Here is a 22,068-nt window from a genome sequence, read left to right as displayed (position 1 = left end):
TTGTCTTGCTTAGGAAATCACTGGGGGTTTTCCCTGAACATTTGTTCATTGTTAGGGGCTTCCTCCCGCCAGCCTTCCTAGATGGCTGGCTCTTGTCCATGTACTGGGAGATGGTCCAGGATGACTTGAGGGAAAAGAGAAACGGCTGCAGCCCATACGAGGCGGAGGGAGGGGAGGGCCTGGGTTACAGCACCCGTGAGGTGCTGTCAGGGAGGGGGAAAGGCCACAGGACCCCAAAGGTGAGGAGATGGGCTCGACGCCCTCTGTGTCCTTCCTCCTCCCCTCTCTGGGCTTCAACTTTCCATCTACAAAATGCAGTGGATCTCAAAGGGCTCTTCCATGAACGTACAGTTGTGCTTTGTTGGGGGACCCGTTCCAGAATGCTGCTGCCATTCACATTGATTTTGAAAAGTCTATCCCCATAAAATACATTCTTCATTCAGGTCGTAAATATCCCCGGCCTGGATGAAGGCAACAGCTTTTCGATTGGTCTCCCTGCCTTCCGTGTGCCTCCAGTTTTTTTCTTGCCTTCTGCTGGGATGACATTTCTAAATTAGAATTCCGATCGTGGCTTCTTCCCAGCAATCCGAAGGAAAAAGCCTGAGTGGATGACACATACAGGCCCTTCAAAATCTGAATTTTCATCCCCAGCTCCCACGCCTTTCTTCTGTGGCTATATGGTTCAGCCCATCTAAACACCTCACTTTCCCCTGAATGTAAAATTTTACATTCTGCCTCTCTGACCCTCATATGAAAGAGAAGTACCAAAATAATGCACTTTTTAGGGCCAGGTTTTCTTGGTTTTTCTAGGTTTCCAGTGACCACACCAGACCTAGCTCTGCCATTTACTGCCTTTGTGAATTTGAACATGCTGGATTCCTTCTCTGAACTCGTTCCACCGTTTCTAAAATGCGATCTAAGTGAGACTTAGTGATGAGGGCTAGATCCCCAGCCTAGTTTTTGGCTCCTAACAGGTAGTCAGTACATCTCTAAAATTATTATTATTATAATTATTATCCTCTTTTTGGTAAATTCCTACTTTTTAAAACCCAACTCCAGTGTTACCTCCGTGTGAGGCTTCTCCAAGTCCCAGAGAGCAGGGCTTGCTTTTTCTTAGAGCTTTCTCCCAAGTTCTCAGAGGGCTCACTCACCACCTTGTGTGCACACCACCTGATTGTCTATTTACATGTTTGTTTTGCCCACCAGTTGGCGGGCTCCTTGCAGAAAAGAAGGCCTGTCCTGGGATAGGTGCTCAGGGAATGTTAAATGAATGAACAAATGACTGTTTTTGTTCTTGGGTAGAAAGAACTTTCATTAAAAACCCAGAGGAAGGAAAAGGTCAGAATGTGTAGGCTTGTTTAGTCTGCTCTGCCCGATTAGCTAGGCACACCCACCCTCTCTTGATCCCCCTGCTGGTCTGCCCTTTGGCAAATGTTGGAAGGTCATGTGGCATCCTGTCTCCTTATCTAGGCGGGTATGATGTGGCTAGGGAAGCCTCCACACCCTCTATCCAAATAGACTGGCTAGCTCTAGCCATTGGGAGTGCTTGAAAAACAAATTCAGTGTTTGTCCTTGGGAGATCTGCAAGGGCCACAATATAACAATCAGATAAATAAATACAACAACAACATACAACAACATAAGTGCAGACAACCAAAGCTTGTCAAAAGTGCCTGGTAAATCTTGTTCCCATGTAACACCCTGCGAGGATAGCAGGGCACAAAGGGATGTACAGCAAGCCCTAAAGTCTTCGGAAATGAGGTCTTCCTTCAAGCTGTAACTGATGTGTTTGCAAGTGAAGGAAAGTGTCCTGGAGGAGTAAAGAGAGCAAGGATTTTAATGCTGGAGACATCAAAGTTTGAACACTGATCGGTTGGGTGAAACTTAGTCTTTCTGAGCTTAATTATGTATTTCTTCATTAAAGAATTCTTGTAGGCTGATGGAATGGTGAAATGAACAAGATAAGTCCTTTTGTCATCTTCTAAATATTCAATGGTTTACATTTTCTCAGTACTTTAAAAATGACAATGCTCTTTCAAAAACACTTTGAGAGGGTAGTGGAGTGATTATTATTAATGTTGGATATTTCCCCTTGCCCCTCTGGGGTCTACTCCCGTCCTTTACTGCCCTGCTCTGTGCCCCAGGAAACTGATCTCTAAAGACGTAGGGGGCTCCCATGACTTCTGGCTTCCCATAAATCATAGAGTCCATATCCTGGCTCCAGCCTGAGCCAGTCATTGGACTATAGGCTTATGCGCTCATGACTTTACTTCCGTGAGCCTCTACTTTCTAAATAGATAGATAGAGATAGAGCCTCTGTCTATCTAAAAATATATAAAAGATAAATAGATAGAAAGACAGACAGATAGGAAGGGGAAATATCACTTATTCTGTTCATCTCAGGGGGCTGTGGTTAAAACAAGATCATTGCTAATTATTAGGAAATGCTTGCTTAAATCTACATTTTCTTATTTCTTACTTTCTAATGCTAAAAGGTACTATCCTTAGGAATAATTCAGTCATTCAGAGATTCATTCAGCCAATCTTGCATGCACTCTTTGATTTGCCCAACATTAATTATGCATCGGCTATATCAGAGGCTGATAAATTTTTTCTCTAATGGGCCAGATAGGAAATATTTTGGGATCATGGTCCATATAGTCTTGGTTGCAACTACTCAACTCTGACATTATAGTATGAAAGCAGCCATAGATGATAGGTAAACTACCAGAAGTTGCCTTGTTTCAATAAAACTTTATTTACCAAAAACAATTGGCAAGCCAGATTTGGGCCACAGGCTGTAGTTTGCCAACCCATGTGCTATAGGCCAACGATGGTGTTAGGCCCTGGAGACAAAGAAGAGCTCAAGATGCTCACGCACAATATTGTGGGAAGGAAATGAACAAATGAGATCAAGTTGGATTGGCGCCCTGTTAGAAGTCTTCACAGAGTTTAGTGGGGGTGCAAAAGGAAGAAAGGTACTCCTTCAGGTGTGAAGAGAGAGGAGGGGAGGGTAAGGAGGGGAGGGGCTAAGATTGCATGTACAGGCAGTGAGAAACTAGAGTATGAGGTGGGTTTCTGGGGACATGGCATGCTAAGGAGTTTGGATTCATTCTCTGGGCCATGGAGAAGCACATTAGTGGATGGACATAAAGCACATGGGTTCTGGTGTAATTGCTGATTTGCCCATTTAGTAGTTTCATGGCATGTTTTTCCTCTGGAAATGTGAACATCAGTATTTCCTTCATAGGGTTGATGTGAAGCGACAATGGGACAATGAATGTAAAGGCTTTAGCACAATACCTGACAGGTAGCAAGTGCTTAACAGATGGAGGAATACACTGATAGGTGTTTGTTATAGAAAGATTACTTTGATATGGTGGATGTATCAGAAGGACCTAAAATTGGAGGCAGGAAAACTGATCAGGAAATGAGGACAGCAATCCGTGGGGGAGAGAGTGAAAACCGGAACTCAGGCAGAGGCAGATGAGATGGAGAGAGGCATAAACAGGTCTTCAGGGCTAATTTGATGTTACAGTGAGGGACAGACAGGTCAAAATTCTATCCAGAATTTTAGATATCTAGTCATGCCATTTCCAAGTTAAGGAACACAGGAGGAAAACCTGATTTGGGGATGGGGGAAGATACTAAATTTCTTTTTGGGCACATTGGTTAAGTGGAAATGTCCACTAGTTCGTTAACTTCACACTTCAGGTTGGAGTTTCATAATTGGAAATCATCCTCAATAAAAGAATCATCAGCATGAATCCCAGGAGCAGATGAAATTATTCAGAATATATTCATAGCTAAAAAAAAAAAAAAAAAAAAGGAAAAGTCAAATTAGCCTTGGGAAACCTGGCACTTCCGGAGAGACGGATATGAAGAATCCAGTATATAGGTATCTCCAAGAAGGAAATATACATATAACCAAGAAAGAAATATGTACGTGTGCATATATATCAGCAAGAAGGAAATGTCAGTGTGAGTCAGGGGACTCAGTGAGGAGTCACATCTTAGAAGCTGATGAGAGGGAGAGTTAGAAGAAGAAGCCATGATAGTCTTAAGATGTAGCAATGTGGTCATCCAAGTTGATGTCTGAGAATCACTGGCCATCAGGCAACGTGAAATTAGGCACTGATTGGTAACTTCAACCAAGATAGATTCAGTAGAGCAGTGAAGGATTGTTATTGATTGAGGACCGAATGGGGATTGGGGAGTTGAGGGCAGTGGTTATGGATTACTCCTCGGGAGAATTTGATTGTGAGGAGAAAGGGAGATGGGCCTGGGTGCAAGAAGAAGAAATAGGGGCAGCTTTCGTTTAACCTTTTAGAGTTTAAATATCCAGGAGAGAGAATATCTCTAGAAGAGTTAGATGAAGATCAACTGGGGAAAGAGATGGAGGTATTTACCTGGCATCGGAGAAGGATGTCGGTCGGTCTGGCACAGGATCCCAGGAGGTTATGTCTGGATTTAGATGTAGATGTTTAAGTTTGTGGTTTTGGAAAGAGAATTGTCAAGGGCTTATCTGATAGCCTCAGTTTTCTCTCTGAAAAGTCAACCAGTTTATCCGCTCCGAGAAGGGGAGCAGCAGTTAGGAAGGTGGCTTGACCAGAGTGGAATGTTTGCTCTGGCAATAAGGCCCAGTGAGCTTGGAGACCATAAATTTGGGGTGGCAGCAATCCATCTACTTGTGTCATTTCTTCCAACAGTGCTCAGCAATGAGGGACGGAGAAGGGGAAAAGGCAGGTGCTTAGGCCGAGGATCTGAGTCCAGTGTGCTGGAGGAGTGAGAGATTGACAGCAAGAAGGCATTTCCTACGAGACGATTATAGTGATGGACCATGTAGTTTCAGGGAACAGGGAAGGAAGTGAAAGCAGGAAGAGGCTGATAGTGAAAATAAAAGACCGAAGAACTGGAGGGTTGTGATGAGGTCAAAAAATATGTGTGGTAGGCTTAAGGAAGGGAAAACTGGACTGATAGGAAGCGAGAGTCAGAGATTTGTATATTAAAGTTTAAGATGTCAAGGGTGGAACGCTTCCTTTTAATGATAAGCTCCAGGATGTAGCCATAAAAATACGCTAGTAAATTGGGGCTATAGAAGTTGGTCAGAAGTGATAAATAGTAACATATAGTCACATCTGTGATATTTAACAGATTGCAAATCACTTTCAAAACTATTATCCCACTTGACCTCATTCTCCGAGATGGAATTATCTCAATTATTATCTTAATTTTACACATGAAACAATTGAGGCTTGAGGATAGTAAGTATCTTACCAGGCTGGTTAAGGGATGGAAATTCCAACTGGGATGAAATCGCTAGCATCTGGACCAAAGGTGAAAAAAAAAATCCAATTATCTTCACCGATTGGGACACTTGGGTGCTATATACACTGAACGAATATTCTAGATGGGATAGGGTTCACAAAAAGTAACCCAGCCACAACCAAAGGAAAAGTTGGTGAACTCAGAGTCATGGAGGGGTTTTGTTTTGTTTTCCCTAAACGAAATGTTCTTTACCTGTTCCATCACATCCGATAATTTCACAAGGATTGGGTGATCATGTTCCTGGCTTCTACTCATCCACCACAGCGGTGCTCCCAGAAGTCCTGCTTCTCATTCCTGCTGGAGACTGCGGTCTTCCTGGAGCCCCCTTTGGGCTCTCTGCCTGGGTGAAGATGGATGGAGATCTGATCCCGCAGCTGTGGGTGAAGGAGGGTCCAGGAAACAGGCGCCCAGCATGGTAATTCATCCAAATTGCAAAACAGAGGCGGAGTCTGGGGGAGCTGGATGCGACCCAAGCAGGGTAAGGGGGAGAGATACCCTTCCATTTCCAGCTCAGATTTCTCCTTTGCCTCCTTTGCTTCATGCTGGCCTATTCCAGTCCCAAACTGGGTGTCAGGTTCCTTGTCAGTTCCTGACAGTGTGCTGGTTCCTCAACCAGATCCTGCATCTTGGCCAATAAAAGTGATTAACTCCCACCCAATCCCCATCCCACCTTTTCACGTTCTGCTCATCAGGAAATACTGCATCAACCAAACCACCGTGGAGTTTGGAAGGACCAAACTGAAGCCTACTTTATTTCTGCCACCGTTTTGCTCTTGTGACCTTGTGAGCGTCATTTCCTTTCCCTCGGCCTCATCTTCTCATCTGTGGAATTAGTTGGTTGAACTACTCCTAATGGCAAATAGGTCTCTTCATAAACACTAACTCAGGACCGCCAGGAATGGCTTCTTGGGTCTCTGTGTTGAGAAGGATTCTGAGGTGTGCTGAGGTTTGGGAGGACTAGTGCTCCCCCGTGCCCTTAAGTTAGTGGTTCTCAAACTGTGGTGGGCATCTTATTTACTTAGAGAGGTTGTTAAAACACATAGCACTGGGTCCCACACACAGAATTTCTGTATCAGTAGGCCCGGGGTATGACCCAAGAATTTGCATTCCTAGCAAGTTCCCAGGTGAAGTCAATGCCGTGGGTCCAGGGGCCCCATTTTAGAGTGACCACTGTAGTTTTTAATTTCTTATGGCCTAGTTTGGTTTCCTTGGAACAATGTAAGCTTCATCACTAGCTGGTTGACAGAAATGCACAGACATAGGGCCCCAAGCTTCTTTAAGGGAGGTTAAGGGAGGTAAGAGAATTATTAAATAGTACAAGTTGTACATCTGGTCTTAAAAAAAAAAAAGAGCAGTCAAGCTGTAAGCATGAAATTCTATGTTTTTCTAGTTCATATTTAACTGGTAAGGGGAGACAGAGGAATATGGGCTTTGGAATCAGATACCACTAGAGTTTAAATTGTGGTTTGACCTTGGACCAGTTACCAAACTTTTCAGCTTTACTTTATGTAGTGAATTCACTACCTCTTCTATTTTGTTCACTCTTCCATTCCTCACACCTTATAGCTGGCAGTCAAAACTATTCTTTGAAGGAATAGGCAATGGTTTGCAATAGACAAATCTACAGATCTTCTACAGAAATTATTTTCTCTTTTTGCCTCTTCAGGGTGTAGAGGTTAACCAGTTAATTTTAAATGGGGTTTAAAAAATTTCATCTTTAAGTGTGGAGAACTGGACTCTATATGCTTCTACATTACTCAGCTTATCACAGACTCAGCTTTTATTTAAAAAAAAATGCAACTTTATTTCCTGCAGTGACTCTAATCTTGCTCACGACCCTCACCCTTGTGCTTGGCAATGAGGAGTGTGGGAGAGGGACTACCAGTGAAAGTGCTCTCTGTTTCACCTCTTCTGAGCGACTTGGCCTCTTATTCATACATGTTTAGTCTTCCAGAACTCCCTCTGCCTTCCTCCTCTCTCAGATGGCTCTCTAGGTAATGAGGGGACTGTGGCCTGGAAAGAGCCCTTCGCTGGAGCCTGTGACTCAGTGGTTGGTCCTAGCTTTGCCTCTTCAGTGGTGTTCACTGAGGTAGAACTTGTTCAGTCTGGCTCTTTGGAGGATCTGTCAGGCACCACTCCAGAATCCTCTGCTCTCACTGTTTACCTCTGATCACTCAGGTCAAGTTGTCTGTGGCCTTTTTGTCCTTTGTCTGTGACCCTGGAGCTCTCTCAGGACTCCAGTATCCCCTAACGTGAATAAGGGGAATTTCTGGACTCCTGTCCACAGCGTAGCCAGGGTACTTATGCTTCTCTAAGGTACAGCCACACTCGAAAAAGTCAGTAGAGTTTATTGGAAAGAACTTGGAAGTAAGTTCTAGAAGACTTGTGTTCAAGTTTTCATTACCTCCTTCTAGCTGTGGGACTTTGAAGTTCATTACTTAGCTCGCTGCACTTCCATTTCATCTCTACCAAGAGGATTATATGGTCGTATTAAAGAAAGAACTGATATGTTGATTAGAAATGTAATTTGTAGGGGTGCCTGGGTGGCCCAGTTGGTTGGGCATCTGACTTCGGCTCAGGTCATGATCTCACCCTTTCTGGGTTCAAGCCCCGTGTCAGGCTCTTTGCTGACAGCTCAGAACCTGGAGCCTGCTTCGGATTCTGGGTCTCCTTCTCTCTCTGCCCCTCCCCCTCTCTTGCTGTCTCTCTCTCAAAAATAAATAAACATTAAAAAAAATGTTATTTGTAAAAATTGTTGGTCAGAGCAGAACTTTATCCCGTTCTTTGGCAGATATATATATATATTTTTTTTGAGAAGTGACTATGTGGATTAATTCTGGGGAAATATAGGGTACTTGGATGCTGACTATATCCCGGCCTTGTTTATAGCCTGGGGAGGGGGTGGGGCCCTGACCCACAAACTGATCACAGCAGGAAATCATGGGGGACTGCGGGGGTGTGGAGCATGGACCTGAGGGCCCGTGTGGCCTGGCATGTTGCTTCAGCTCTCAGAGGTTCTGTGGCCTCATATATAATGGGAATAATACCAGCATTGGGAGCCTTCTGTGTGCATGCGGGTGTACATAAAGATTAAATGAAATGTAAGAAAAGCATGTTGTTACTAGTAAGGAGGGAATCATGTAGCCATTATAATTAGAATGCTACTTACAGTAAACACATTTATCCTTCTCTTCATGGACCCACCATCGTCTTAGAGTTGGAAAAAGGGAAATGATCTTCAACCAAAAGTCAAAATGAATTTACTCAGCTTTTAAAAGATGAATCCATAAAACCAAATATTTTTGGCTCTAATTTTGAAAAACAAAGCCCCCTAAATTTAAGGACTCAGTAGGGAGATCTGGAGTCGTGGGGAGGGCTCTCAAGGTTCCTAGAATAGAGAACTTAATATAGCAAGCAGGGAATATAGAATATCAGCTTGGCAATAGAACAGATATCTCATTTCATGCAGAACTGTCCACCCCCCAAATCTTGACCATACCCTGCAGATGTCGTCTTTTATTTGCCAAGTTCCTCTATCCCATTTTATGTGGGCCATGTAATAATATGGCAGCAGCATATTTGGTGGAGCAGGTATGGTATTTAACACACACAAGATACACACAGGATATTATCACTGTGGAACCAGGAATGAATGTGAAAGACCTGCTGAGCACATCTGAACCTTCAGGACTGAGAGGTTTTCCAAGCTGGAAGAAGTGGGTACTTAGGACATCAGGAGATCTAGCCTGGAAGCCATCTGAGTGTGGTGATCTTAGGTTCAGAGACAGTCCTAGTGGGAGAAGGCAGGGAAAGGGGGTGCAGTTTAGAGCTGGGCAAGTGTAAGCCTTTCTTATGCAGATGCGAGGCCAGGAGCAGCCCTTGTGAGGAGTGCCTACCCTGGGTGGCCACTGTACTGCGCTGTTCCGTTTAACCTGGAAGCAGTTCTGTGGGGTAGCTGTCTCTGCTTCTGTTTTCCAAGTGGGAACTGACAGGGAAGAGTAAGGTTGCTCAGGGCCACGCCCCTGACTCTGCAGAGAGTCAAGGTTCAAAGGCAGCCAGAGAATGCTGTGCTTATGGTGAACCGGTTCAACATCACAGAGGCATTTAGCAGTTACTGGGAGTGGCACCCTAGCCTATTTGACACCTTAAACAGATCATTTAAGACCCCCATTGCCCCAAAATGTCAAAATCATTTTCGGTAAGAAATATGAAACAAAACATATAATGATGTTGAGAACAGACATGCAGACAATGAAAATTTTTAAAATTAAATTTGGTATACGTTATCTCGGTGGGGAAAAGTAAAAACGAATATCCTAGCGTCAACAAAAATATTATACCTCTCAGTTTGTACTGTTTCAGTGTTTTAAATTTTAAATGCAAATAAAATCTCTAAGGGGTCACATACAATGATGAAATTGAATTGATTCAAATTTTGTGTTTTTGTCTTTACAATTACTGTGTTACTATTGCTTATTTTGAACCTAGAGTTTAAATGCATGGCTGGACCCAATGAGATTGGATTGATACCACGAGGAGAATGCACTTGCACCAAATACGTGTAGCTGAGTTTGGATGTGTTGGGGGTCAGCTGCTTTACGTACATTAGCTCAATTTAATCCTCAACCCAATGACATAGACAAAGTTATTATTATTACTCCTATATTACTGATGAGGAAGCCCAGAGTCAAATGACCGTCTAAAGCCACAGGGCTATTTCTTAGATGGGACCGAGCTACTGGCGTGGGCACCAGGGTCAGCTCCCTGAGCCACTCTGCCTCAGTCCTCCGGTTTCAGTTATATCTGCCAACACACTCAATGTTCCCATCACCCTACACTGAAGCCATGGGGCGAATATGTTGTTTTAATGATGAAAGCTCTCCAGGTAAATGTTAGGCTTTGCTGTTTCTTAGAGTGTTTGATTGACTTTGGTTTACTTAGAGGCCATGAAGGTGGAGGCTTGGGAAGATTGAAAACAGGGATTGGGGCAGATAAAAGCTTCCTTTTTCAGAAGAATCTGTCCCCTAATTAATTATGTAATGGATTAAGTAGCACTGATTCAAGATACACTATCCAAGGCACTGTGCTCAAACACTTGGAAAAAAGAGGTATCAGAAAGTATAGGGTAGGATACCCATTTAATTTTTGTGTTTTCTTCATTTTTTATTATTTTAATTCCATTATAGATAGCATACAGTGTTATGTTAGTTACAGGTGTACAATATAGTGATTCAACAATTCAATACATTAGTTAGTACTCATCATGGTAAGTATACTCTTGCTCCCATCACCTGTTTCATCCATACCCCGCCCCCCACACCTCACCTCCTGTAGCCATCAGTTTGTTCTCTATAGTTAAGACTATGTTTACTCTTAAACAAAGAGAACAAACTGAAGGTTGATGTAGGTCGGGGGGAGGTGGGGAAAATGGGTGATCGGCATTAAGGAGGGCACTTGTTGGGATGAGCACTGGGTGTTACATGTAAGTGATGAATCACTGGAATCTACTCCTAAAGCCAAGACTATACCGTATATTAATTAACTTGAAAATATTTTTTTTTAAAAGACTATGTGTTTTGGTTTGTCTCTTTTTCCTTTGTTCATTTGTTTTGTTTCTTAAACTCTACATATGAGTGACATCATATGGTATTTGTTTTTCTCTGACTTATTTCATTTAGTATTATACTCTCTAGATCCCTCCATGTTGTTGTAAATGAGAAGATATTATTCTTTTCTGTGGCTGAATAATATTCCATTTTATATACACACCACATTTTTTTTTCCCATTCCTCTATCAATGGACTTGGGTTGCTTCCATCCTTTGGCTATTGTAAATAATGGTGTGATAAGCATTGGGGTACATATATCTTTTGATTTAGTGTTTTCATATTCTTTGGGTAAATACCCAGTAGTAGAATTACTGGATCATACAGTAATTCTGTTTTCAACTTTTTGAGAAACTTCCATACTGTTTTTCATGGTGGCTGCAACAGTCTGCATTCCACCAACAGTTCACGAGGGTTCCTTGTCTCCACATCCTCGCCAATAGTTGTTTCTTGTGTTTTTGATTTTAACCATTCTGACAGGTGTGATGTGATATCTCATTCTGGCTTTGATTTGATTTTCCCTGATGATGAGTGGTGTTGAACATCTTTTCATGTGTCTGTTGGCCATCTATACGTCTTCTTTGGAGAAATGTCTGTTCATGTCTTCTGCCCATTTTTTAACTGGATTATTTGTGTGTTTTTGGTGTTGGGTTGTAGAAGTTCTTTATATATTTTGGATACTAACACTTAGTGGATTACCATGTTAAAACACCATCTGCTTCACCATGGATAGGACTTTCCTTAATTTAAAGTAAGTGGAGTTGGGGCACCTTGGTGACTCAGTTGGTTAAGTGTCCAACTCTTGATATTAGCTCAGGTCGTGATCTTGCAGTTGTGAGACTGAGCACCACATCGGGCTCCACACTAAGCCTAGAGCTGCTTGGAATTCCCTCTCTCCCTCTTCTTGTTCCCCTCCTCTCCTCTCTCTCTCTCAAAATAAATAAATAAATTTTGAAAAAGTAAGTGGGGTGGCCCAAAGCTGGGTGAAAACTCCCAATGCCGAAACTTAGATAGACAGTTAACTTTTGGCCAGAAATTTGGAAACAAATCAATGCACAACCCTAGGAGTAGATCTCTTCTGTTTTTGAGACCACAGCTGTGGTTGAAAGAGTAGTGGGGAGATTGCTGGTGGTAGCATAGTACATCCTCTCTGAAGAATTAGAGATAATGAGGGCCAATAGGAGGCCTCCTGGGGCCTGTAAGGTCCTGAGTTCTCTGTTTGCTCCATCAGGATCAGAGTGTGGGAGTAGGAGAAGGTCCCAGTCCAGCTTGCTTTATACTACACTTGGCCTGAGAGCCATGAATTATCAATTTGCTTTTTAGATAATGTGGTTAGAAGGTAATTCCACCAACACCTAAGAGGTCACAGAAAGGTTTCAAGGTCAATATATTTCTCATTGAGCAATACCAACAGAAGTTCTGCTTGGATTTTGAAGCACAGACATGTGTCCATATTCTGTTTCTGCCACTTGCCCTTCTAAGTCTTCTCTAAGTTTTTGTAATATGGAAAGAATAATAGCTTTGTGGTAATCCTCATTTGTAATATGGGAATAATAGTAAGAGCGTTACCCTCCTTAGGGTTAGGAATATTAAATGTGAAGGTAACAGTTAGAATGCATGTCTACAGTCTTTTACCTGGAACCTTTAGGTCTAGGTGTCTTAGAATTCAAACGCTTTTGGAATTTTTAATAAGATATGCTCAACTGGGTCTAGGAAACACCCTATAATGAGATACATTCTTCCCCCCCCCCCAAAGCAAAATGTTTGAATTGTTGCTCTATGTGGGATATATAAAGACAACAAATTGCCTCACATAAATTTAGGATGGGTTTTACTGCCAAATGAGTTTGCCACTTGCAAACAAAACAACCCCTTCCATTTTTCGAAGCTTCGTGAATTTCACAATTACAGTTGAGGCATTGTGGACGTAAGATAACAATGTCAAAGGCCTGGCTTCTCCTGAGTTGTCCTTCTGTGCTGGCTGGTAGCATCTGCCATGGCTCACTGCAGCTCTCCTGTGCGTTGGTTCCTGGTCTCCCCATTCCACATCCCAGGGACTGAGTACAGCCAGGTCCAGCCCCAGTCCTCCTATGGGAATTGTTTATTCCTTTGAAGTGACAACTAGGCCAGGCCAAGGGTTTCAGACGCTGAAGCTGCTGGGGTTCCCACACCTTGGCTTAAGTGAGTCATGCCCTGTGCATGAAGCCCAGTGCCCACTTTGCCAAGTGGATCTCTCACTAAGTCTCTCAAACCTTTTTTGAACAGTTGGCACCCAAAGTAGAAGTTGTCCCGTCTGCCCTGTGACCCTCAATTGTACCAGCATTACCTTACATCTGCCTTCCCCACTAATCTCTAAGTTCTGTGAGAGCAAATTAAGGTCCTTCTCAGATTGGTTCTTTTCCCATTATAGCATTCCCAGAGTCAGCAGGTAGCCACATATATTGAAAACATTAGTGGGTAGAAGTCATCATGCATATGGAGTAATTAGCACAGCCCCTGGCAAACCGTGTGCACTCCAAAATGGTAGATATTATTAACATATTCTTATTTTTGTTGTTATAAATCCCTAGTACTAGGAATGTGTTTTTCATATTATATCCTTCATCTTGACTCTACAATTCAGTAGAAGTTTCTTATAATAATGGAGCACAAAGCAGCTCTGCGTTTGCTAATGCTATACACGAGACAACAGGCTCAAATGGAGTCACTTATGTTGAGCCCTATGTCAGCAAATTGAGACTTAATTACGGTTTTGGCTCTCCTAGAAATGGAGTCTTAAACCAATCTGGAATCACCTGATCAGAATAGTTAGATAATTTGCCTGTTAGACCCCTGCCAGCCTCTAAAGGAAAGTAACCTTACCATAACCAATCCGCTTTTCCTTAGTATAACTTCCTTGTTCCTGCTCTCTTCTGCCTATAAAAGTCTTTCATTTTGTACAGCTCCTCAGCTCCTTTCTACCTGCTAGATTGGGTGCTGCCTGATTTATAAATCATTGAATAAAGCCAAGGAGATCTTTAAAATTGACTCCCTTAAATTAACAGTAAGAGCAGATCAGCTATTGCATGTTGGGTAACTTGAGGTGTGCAAGTTACTATAAGAAGAAAATTATTTCACTGCTCCATAGAAAGCAAGGAGGATACCAACTAAATGGTTTAATGCTGCCCCACATAAGTACGTATGTCTTTTCTTTGTTATGACATTTTACATTTTTCTCTGGAAGTTAAAAACTCACATTAAATGACTCAAGTTTTTTTTAAAAAAAATATTATTGGGAAATACTGAGAAAGCAGCTAGTTTTAGATCTCGTTGTTCACCAAGACCTCTTCCAAATAATCATGTGTCCAAGTTCTCCCCATGAAGTGTCTCAGTGTTAATTATGCTTAAAAATCTTTAGAACACAACATAAATTTAACTACGTTTAAAAAAAGAAAATCTTAAAGAAATATGCTACCATATATATTTTATCTTGGGATAAATGGGTTTCACATCATTTATGTTTTTTTATACTCTTCAAAAATTCTGAATTCCCTAAAATTAGCCTGTAATAGTAATCAGAAAATGTAGAGGGAATATTTTTAAATCTCCATATTATATTTTGAATATAATATTTGACCACAATTTTGTAAAAAAAAAAAAATATATATATATATATATATATGTATATATATATATATATATATACATATATATATATATATATGCGCCATAGAAACAGTCTGGAAGGAAATATAGTAAACTCTTAACACACATTATCCCTGGATATTAAGACTACATGCCACTTCCTCTATTTTTCTGAATTTAATCACTTCATAAGGTTTTTTTTTACTTTATAAATGACTTTTTACTTTATAATTTATAAATGATTTATAAATGATTTTTTACGTTAAAGGGAAATATGGATAGGACATGGGTTTTGCTTTGAAAAACTTGCAAAGATGTCTGGTGCAAAGTTAATGATTGGAAGTAGATTGCGGTCTTTAAATGTCCAGGCTGAGAAAACATTTCACTAGAAGTCAAAATGCTTTGGAAAAAAATCAGGTTTCCACTTTGAAAAATTTTAGTGAGATAAATTGTCACTTGTCTCGCAAAGATGATTTTAGAGTGGAAAGTGATTCTGCAGCCAGGAACTTGTGCACTGTGTCTAATTTCTTCTCCACCCTGCAAAGTCTACTTTATATATAAAAACCGTAAGAAACTGAACAACGCAAAAGATGTTTGCTGAACTTCCTTGAAGTGTAAAAGTAAAATGAATCATTATGCTTTAAAATACGGCAGTGTCAATTATGTTTTTTGAGAATTTTTATGTAGTAGGTCCTCAATAAAATTTGAAAACCACAAATTATTGTCCTCCGAAGTTTTATACTGGTGAGGATACAGATGTAGCATGTGACAGTTAAGGACAAAATTGACAGCTGTGTAACTATTATCGTATAAATGTTTTCCCTCTTTCCTTTGTCCATTTGAATCCTCTCCTGATTTCAAGACTTGATTTATATGCTACCTCTCTTCAAGGAGGCCCCCATGGCTGCTCTAGCTGAAAGCCTTCACTCCCTCCTATGACATCATTTAGCATTTCTTTCCCCTAGCTCTCTTTTGAAAATTAATTCTTTTTTTATTATACTATATATTTTCTCAAACAGTCCATTAAAATAGCTACACTCATTTCTATACAAGATTCGAATCCTCTTGTAAAATGACCTTAAGTCTTGGATTACCTTCTTTCTCACTTTTGTCCGTCCTCAGTCTGTCTATTCCTGATCTCCCCAACTATTCATACTGCTGCTGAATTCCCTCTTTATTTTCTCAGCTCTCTTATTTCTTTGCTCAGCCCCATCTTCTTGGCCACTACCTAAGCTGTTCTCCTTAACAATACTGGGTGGCTTCCTTGGCTACTACTCTGAGAATTTTTGAACTTCTGACCGTGTTTAGCTCCATTACCACTCAGTCCACTTTTGTGCTTGGGTGGGACTGAGGGTAATAGACCTTGGCTATGCCAGGACACTGCAAGCCTGGTGAGGTATGAGTCTGTGTTCTATAACACACACACACACACACACGGTATCAAAAAGACATCTGCACCTCTCATGTTTATTGCAGCATTATTCACAATAGCCAAGATATGCCAACAATCTAAGTATCCACTGGCAGATGAACAGATGAAGTCAATGTAGTATACATATACAATGGAATATTATTCAGCCTTAAAAAAGAAGGACACCCTGCCATTTGTGACAACACGGATGAATTTGAAGGTCATTATGCTAAGTAAAATAAGTCAGAGAAAGTCAACTACTGCGTGATCTCACTTACACGTAGAACCTAAAAACCCCTGAACTCCTAGAAACAGAGGACGGATGGGTGGTTGCCAGAGACAGGGTTTGGGGAAATGGGTGAAGGTTGTCAAAAGGTGCAAACCTCCAGATGCAAAATAAATAAGCCCTGCAGACATAATGTACAGCACGGTGACTGCAGTTAACAATACCGTGTCGTATATTTGAGAGTTGCTAAGTAGATCTTAAAAGTTCTCATCATGAGAAAAAAAATTATAACTATGGGAGGTGATGGATTGTCACGAAACTTCAGTTTAGTTTAAGGAAGCCTCAGTTTCCTCATCTGCATGGGAAATAAGATCCTCCACATTTGAGTGTAATAAGGATTAAATAAAATCATGTGCATCTAATACAGTACCTACCATGTGGTACGTACCTACTTTCTTCCAGTTCCTTTTCTCTGTTCCTTTGGGATTATATATAGCTCTGCTTTCCAAAATTTGGAACACCAATTCTATCCTCTGTTAATAAGCACGCTTGAAATAAAGATTCTGCGGTAAATAATTTTGGGGAACGTGGTGTTTATATGTTAATTTTGAAGGATTTCTCCTTGGAATATCTCTAGTGAAATGTGCCAGCCAAATTTTCCCAAATATATTTGACAGCAGATGTCTGCTTTTCACGAGATGTTTACAAAATCTTGGATTAGGGGATCACGTTGCCAATTTAACTCCTCTTTATGCAGACCTCAAAATAAAGCCTCTATTTTATTGACTGATATCCTAAGATAAATTGTTTTTTAAAAAACTGTATTTTTGCAACTGTATACCCGTATAAATCAAGATTTCTCAATACTGTGAAACCAAAACAAAATAGGAAATTAAATTGGATGCTGAAGATGAAATAAGATGACAGCTTGGGAATCGTAAAATGTAACTTCAGACATCGTGTGTTTAGGAAAACATCCTTATTGTTCTCAGTTAATGACTTCATCAAAGTTTAGTTGCACATCTGAACATAAACTGTATGAAAATTGTCAAATTTTAAAAAATGGAATTAAAATTCCACCTCCAGGACGGAGTAGTGTTCTGTTGCAAATAACAGAACTCTAACGAATGTATAAAACAGAAACCGAAAGCTTTGGAGACTGAACAAAAGCAGCACATTTTAGAAGAGAATTGAAACTTGAGATGAGGGAACCACATGGGAGGCATTCCTTGTTATTTGTGGCTGTATTTTGAAGGTACCCACAATCATGTATAGGTGGCACCAAGTGACAAAAGATTCTGATAGAAATCCCTGCCGTTGTTTTGACCAGATGAACCAGCTGAAAGGATTTAATAAAATTCAACATTCATTTGTAGTAAAAACTCAGAAAACTAGGAATGGGAAGAATCATCATTGACTTGATAAAGAGCATCTTCAAAAACATGCACATAAGATCATAATTAAGATTGAATGCCTTGTCCCTAAAATCAAGAACAGGGCAACAATGTCCACTCTTACTGGATTTATTCAACATTGTGTTTGAGGTTCTGGCCAGGACAATTAGGCAAGAAAATAAAGATTGGTAATAATATAGGATAGATATATATAGATTAATGGAATAGAACCGAGGGTGCAGAAATAAACTCTTAAATTTATGGTCAATTGAATTTTGAGAAGAGTGCCAAAACCATTCAATGGGGAAAGGAGAGTTAATTCCCCAAGTGGGACAACTGGATAGCTACATGTAAAAGAATGGAGTTGGACATCTTCTTCATACTATATGCAAAAATTAACTCAAAATGGATCATAGACCTAAAAACAAGCACTAAAACTATAAAACGCTTAGATGAAAATATAGAAATAAAGCTTCATGACATTGATTGGACAAATTGTAGGGAGAATTTCAATGTTTTCCTTACTAAGTTTACTCAGGAATTATTTATATACATTACCCTGCGTCTCTTTAAACTTTGTCATCTAATGAATGCCGAAAATTGTATAAACCTATGAAACCACAACCATGAAGATACAGAACATTTTCGTCATCCCCCAAAGATTCCTCATTCTTCTCTGCTGTTCATCCCTTCTTCTACCCCTCCACCGTAGGCACCCATTGATATTATTTTTGTCCCTATGGATTGATTTGAAATTTATATAAATGGAATCATACAATATGCATTCTATTGTGTCTGTAGTTTCATTCACTTAGCATATTGATTTTGAGATTCACCCATGTCGTTTTGTATATCAGCAATTCACTCCTTTTTAATTACTTGAGTAAAGGAGCACCTGCGTGGCTCAGTCTGTTAATTGTCTGACTTCAGCTCAGTCATGATCTTGCAGTTGGTAAGTTTGAGGCCCACATCGGCCTGGAGCCTGCTTCAGAGTCAGTGTCTCCCTCTCTCTGTCCCTCCCCCTCTTGCACTCTTTGTCTCTCAAAAATAAATAAACATTAAAAAATTTTTTTTAATTACTTGAGTAAATACTTAGGAGTGGAATGGCTGGAGATTATGGAAGGTGTTAAACATTTTAGGAAATTGCTCAATACTTTAACAAGGTAGAATTATTATTTTGCATTTCCACTCGCAATGTTAGAGAATTCTCCTTTCTCATCTCCCCACCACCACTTGACATTGGCAGTCTATAACTGTAGCCATTCAGATTCATGAGGAGTGGCATCTCATTGTGTTTTTAATTTACACTTCCCTGGTGACTAATAGATGTTGAGTATCTTTTCATGCACGTAATGTTGATTCTTCTTTCTCTGTGAAATGTCTGTTCAGATCTTCTGCTGATATTTTATTGCATTAGTTTGCTTCCATATCAAAGTGCCACAGACTGGGTGGCTTCAGCAACAACAACATTTTTTTTTCCCCCTCACAGTTCTAGGGGCTAGAAGTCCAAGATCAGGTTGTTGGTAAGGTTGTTTCTCCTCAGGCCTCTCTTCCTGGCTTGTAGAGGAGCATCCTTTTCCAGTGTCTTTGCTTGGTTGGTCCTCTGTGTTTTTATTTATCTGCTCTTCCTACAAGGAGTTTAGGAATTCAACATGGGAATTTGGGGAGGGGGACACAGTTCATCTCATAAGGGTCCTCTCTTTGACCCTCCCCCTGAATTTATGTTCTTTTTGCAGGCAAAATAAATTCTCCAAAAGTGTGATGGCTGTGGATTACTTGCATATAAAGCTGACTGCTGTCAGAGAAAAGGAGACTGACAAAGTTTTTGATATAATTCTGCTGCCAATTGAAACACAACAGGGGCGCCTGGGTGGCGCAGTCGGTTAAGCGTCCGACTTCAGCCAGGTCACGATCTCGCGGTCCGGGAGTTCGAGCCCCGCGTCAGGCTCTGGGCTGATGGCTCAGAGCCTGGAGCCTGTTTCCGATTCTGTGTCTCCCTCTCTCTCTGCCCCTCCCCCGTTCATGCTCTGTCTCTCTCTGTCCCAAAAATAAATAAACGTTGAAAAAAAAAATTAAAAAAAGAAACACAACAAAAAACAGGCAAAAATAACCCCAAGCAACAACAACAACAACAACAACAACAACAACAACAACAAACTTGCCTGTGTTAAAAGGGATTCTGACTATCTGAACTTCAAATAATCCCTGAGATCGCCAAGTTCTTTGGGGCAGACAGTAGACTGATAAAAACAGCTTAGGCTCCTTGCCCCCTCACCAACCTCAGAACATATTGCCCAGCACCTACTTCAGATGTGGCCCAAAAGAATAACGGAAAGGAAATGATCGGCAGGGGTCCGAGCTAAGGACAATGGAGAACAAAGTACAAGGGATCTACTTCTCAGGTGTGGAGTCAGGTTATAGTTTAGGCACATTCCCCACTTGTAAGCAGGGACCTTCAAGACTTCTGCCCAGTAGGATTTCAGATTTGCTATGGGACACTGTCTGCCCTGTGTCTCCTGTAATTTCCCTTTCTAAGTGGGATTATGTATTGTGGTTTGTCTATCCTATTGTATATTGGGTGTGTGGAGGATAGGTAATTTGTCTTTATAGTACAGAGGTCTGTGGATCAAGAGAAGCCACATCTGGACCTAATAAAGACACCATCTTTCACCTCTGATGAAGAGATCGCTGCACATTACCCAGTGTTATGGGCTGACCTGTGTCCTTTTAAAAGTCGTATGTTGCGATCCTAACCCCCAGTACCTCAGAATGTGACTGTATTTGGAGATGAGTTCTTTAAAGGGGTAATTCAGGCAAAATGCGATGGTATAGATAGGCCCTAATCCAGGATGACTGGCATCCTTATAAGAAGAGATTAGGACACAGACTGGCAAAAGGGGAGCCCTGTGATGACGCAGGGAGAAGACCGCCATCAACAAGCCAAAGAGAGAGGCCTTGGGAGAAACTCACCCTACCATCACCTTGATCTGGACTTGTAGCCTCCAGAGCTGTGCAAAAAATACATTTCTATGGTTCACACCATGTAGTCTTGTTGTTTGTTATGGTCGCCCTAGCTAACTAGGCACGTGCAGATGCACTGAACTTTGCTTGCTGCATTGTTTAGACAGACTTTTGGGGTGACCCTTTGAAAAAGTGTGTGTGTGTGTGTACACAAAGAAGAGGAAAATAAAATTTTGGGCAGGCATGTTAGTCATTAGGGCTATTTATTGATATTTCTGGTGCTTCTCTGTATTCATCGTCTTTTTCTATGTTATACTGGTAACAAAATGGCCCCACGCTGTCAGTGGTTTACAGCCACCATTTATTTCTCGTGTACGTTACCTGTGGGCTATAGGTAGAACGTGGCTCCACTCCAGGCATCGTCCTCATTCCAGAACTCATGCTGCAGGCACAGCTCCTATTTGGGACGCGTCATTCTTGTGACAAAGAGAAAACAGCAACAACAAAAACATGCGGGTGGCTGTAAATCTTGTGCTCCAATGGGACACGTATGACTTCCGCTTCTGTTTCATTGGCTAAGCCTCGTATCAAGGAAGGGGGGGAAGAACACTTGACCTGCGGTCAGATGACAGTGGGTGGGGACGTGTAATCCTTTTACAGGAGGGGGGCATGTAATTGGTACCAGCAGTACAATCCAAGCACACAGCTTAATCGCACATCAAACCCTTTGAAGTTTACTGCTTACGCAGATTAGATGTGAGTGAATGCTGTGGGTGTCGCTTCCAGGAAGAAACCTTTAAAGACCATTGCATGACTCAGCACTTCCCTTTCTCCCCGTTGTGGGGGGAAAGTCAGGGGATGCTCAGTTTACTTGGACCTGTGATGGAAAGGGTGAAGCAGAGAGCTCTGGGCCAGCTCCTGATAGCCATGCAGTGTGAGTAAGAAATTCGTCTTTGTTTCCCTCAGCTACTGAGCTTTTAGCGTTGTTGTCACAGCACAAAATAACTCATTCATTCTGACAAAGGTACCGAAAGAAGTTTGGAAGAGGCAGCCTTTAAGATGCGCGGTGTGCATAGTAGGTGCTTCGCGATATACGACAATGTATCTCTCATGTTCGTTTTATAACTACAGCTGCTCTCCTTTCTGCAAATGACCCTGACGGTTGTGCTCATCACTTCCTTCTTGGTGCTACCTTTAAGGTAGATGATACCTGAGGAGGTTGTTTGCTTATACGGCTTTTGGGGGGAACTTCCCCTTTTCTTTCCCTTTGAGTGGTTGCCGGAGCAGATCCATGTAATACAGTGTTATTGGAATGAGAGGGGTACACAAAAGTGGGGCCGGTGCTTCCCTACCAGGGAATTCCTTCTGGAGCCAAGAGAGATGAATAAGGTTGTCTGTGTGGGTGCTTGGACTGTACAGGTCAAACTTGGGCCTTGCTGTGGGCCAGCATTCACCTTAGTTGTAGTGGGGTCGTCTGCAGTACAGGACGCTGTAGGTCCAGGGAGGACAGAGTTGATG

The sequence above is a fragment of the Lynx canadensis genome, chromosome C1 (assembly GCF_007474595.2).
Source record: "Lynx canadensis isolate LIC74 chromosome C1, mLynCan4.pri.v2, whole genome shotgun sequence".
NCBI lineage: Eukaryota > Metazoa > Chordata > Mammalia > Carnivora > Felidae > Lynx > Lynx canadensis.
The sequence above is the reverse complement of the archived record's forward strand: the minus strand, read 5'-3'. Positions refer to the sequence as shown.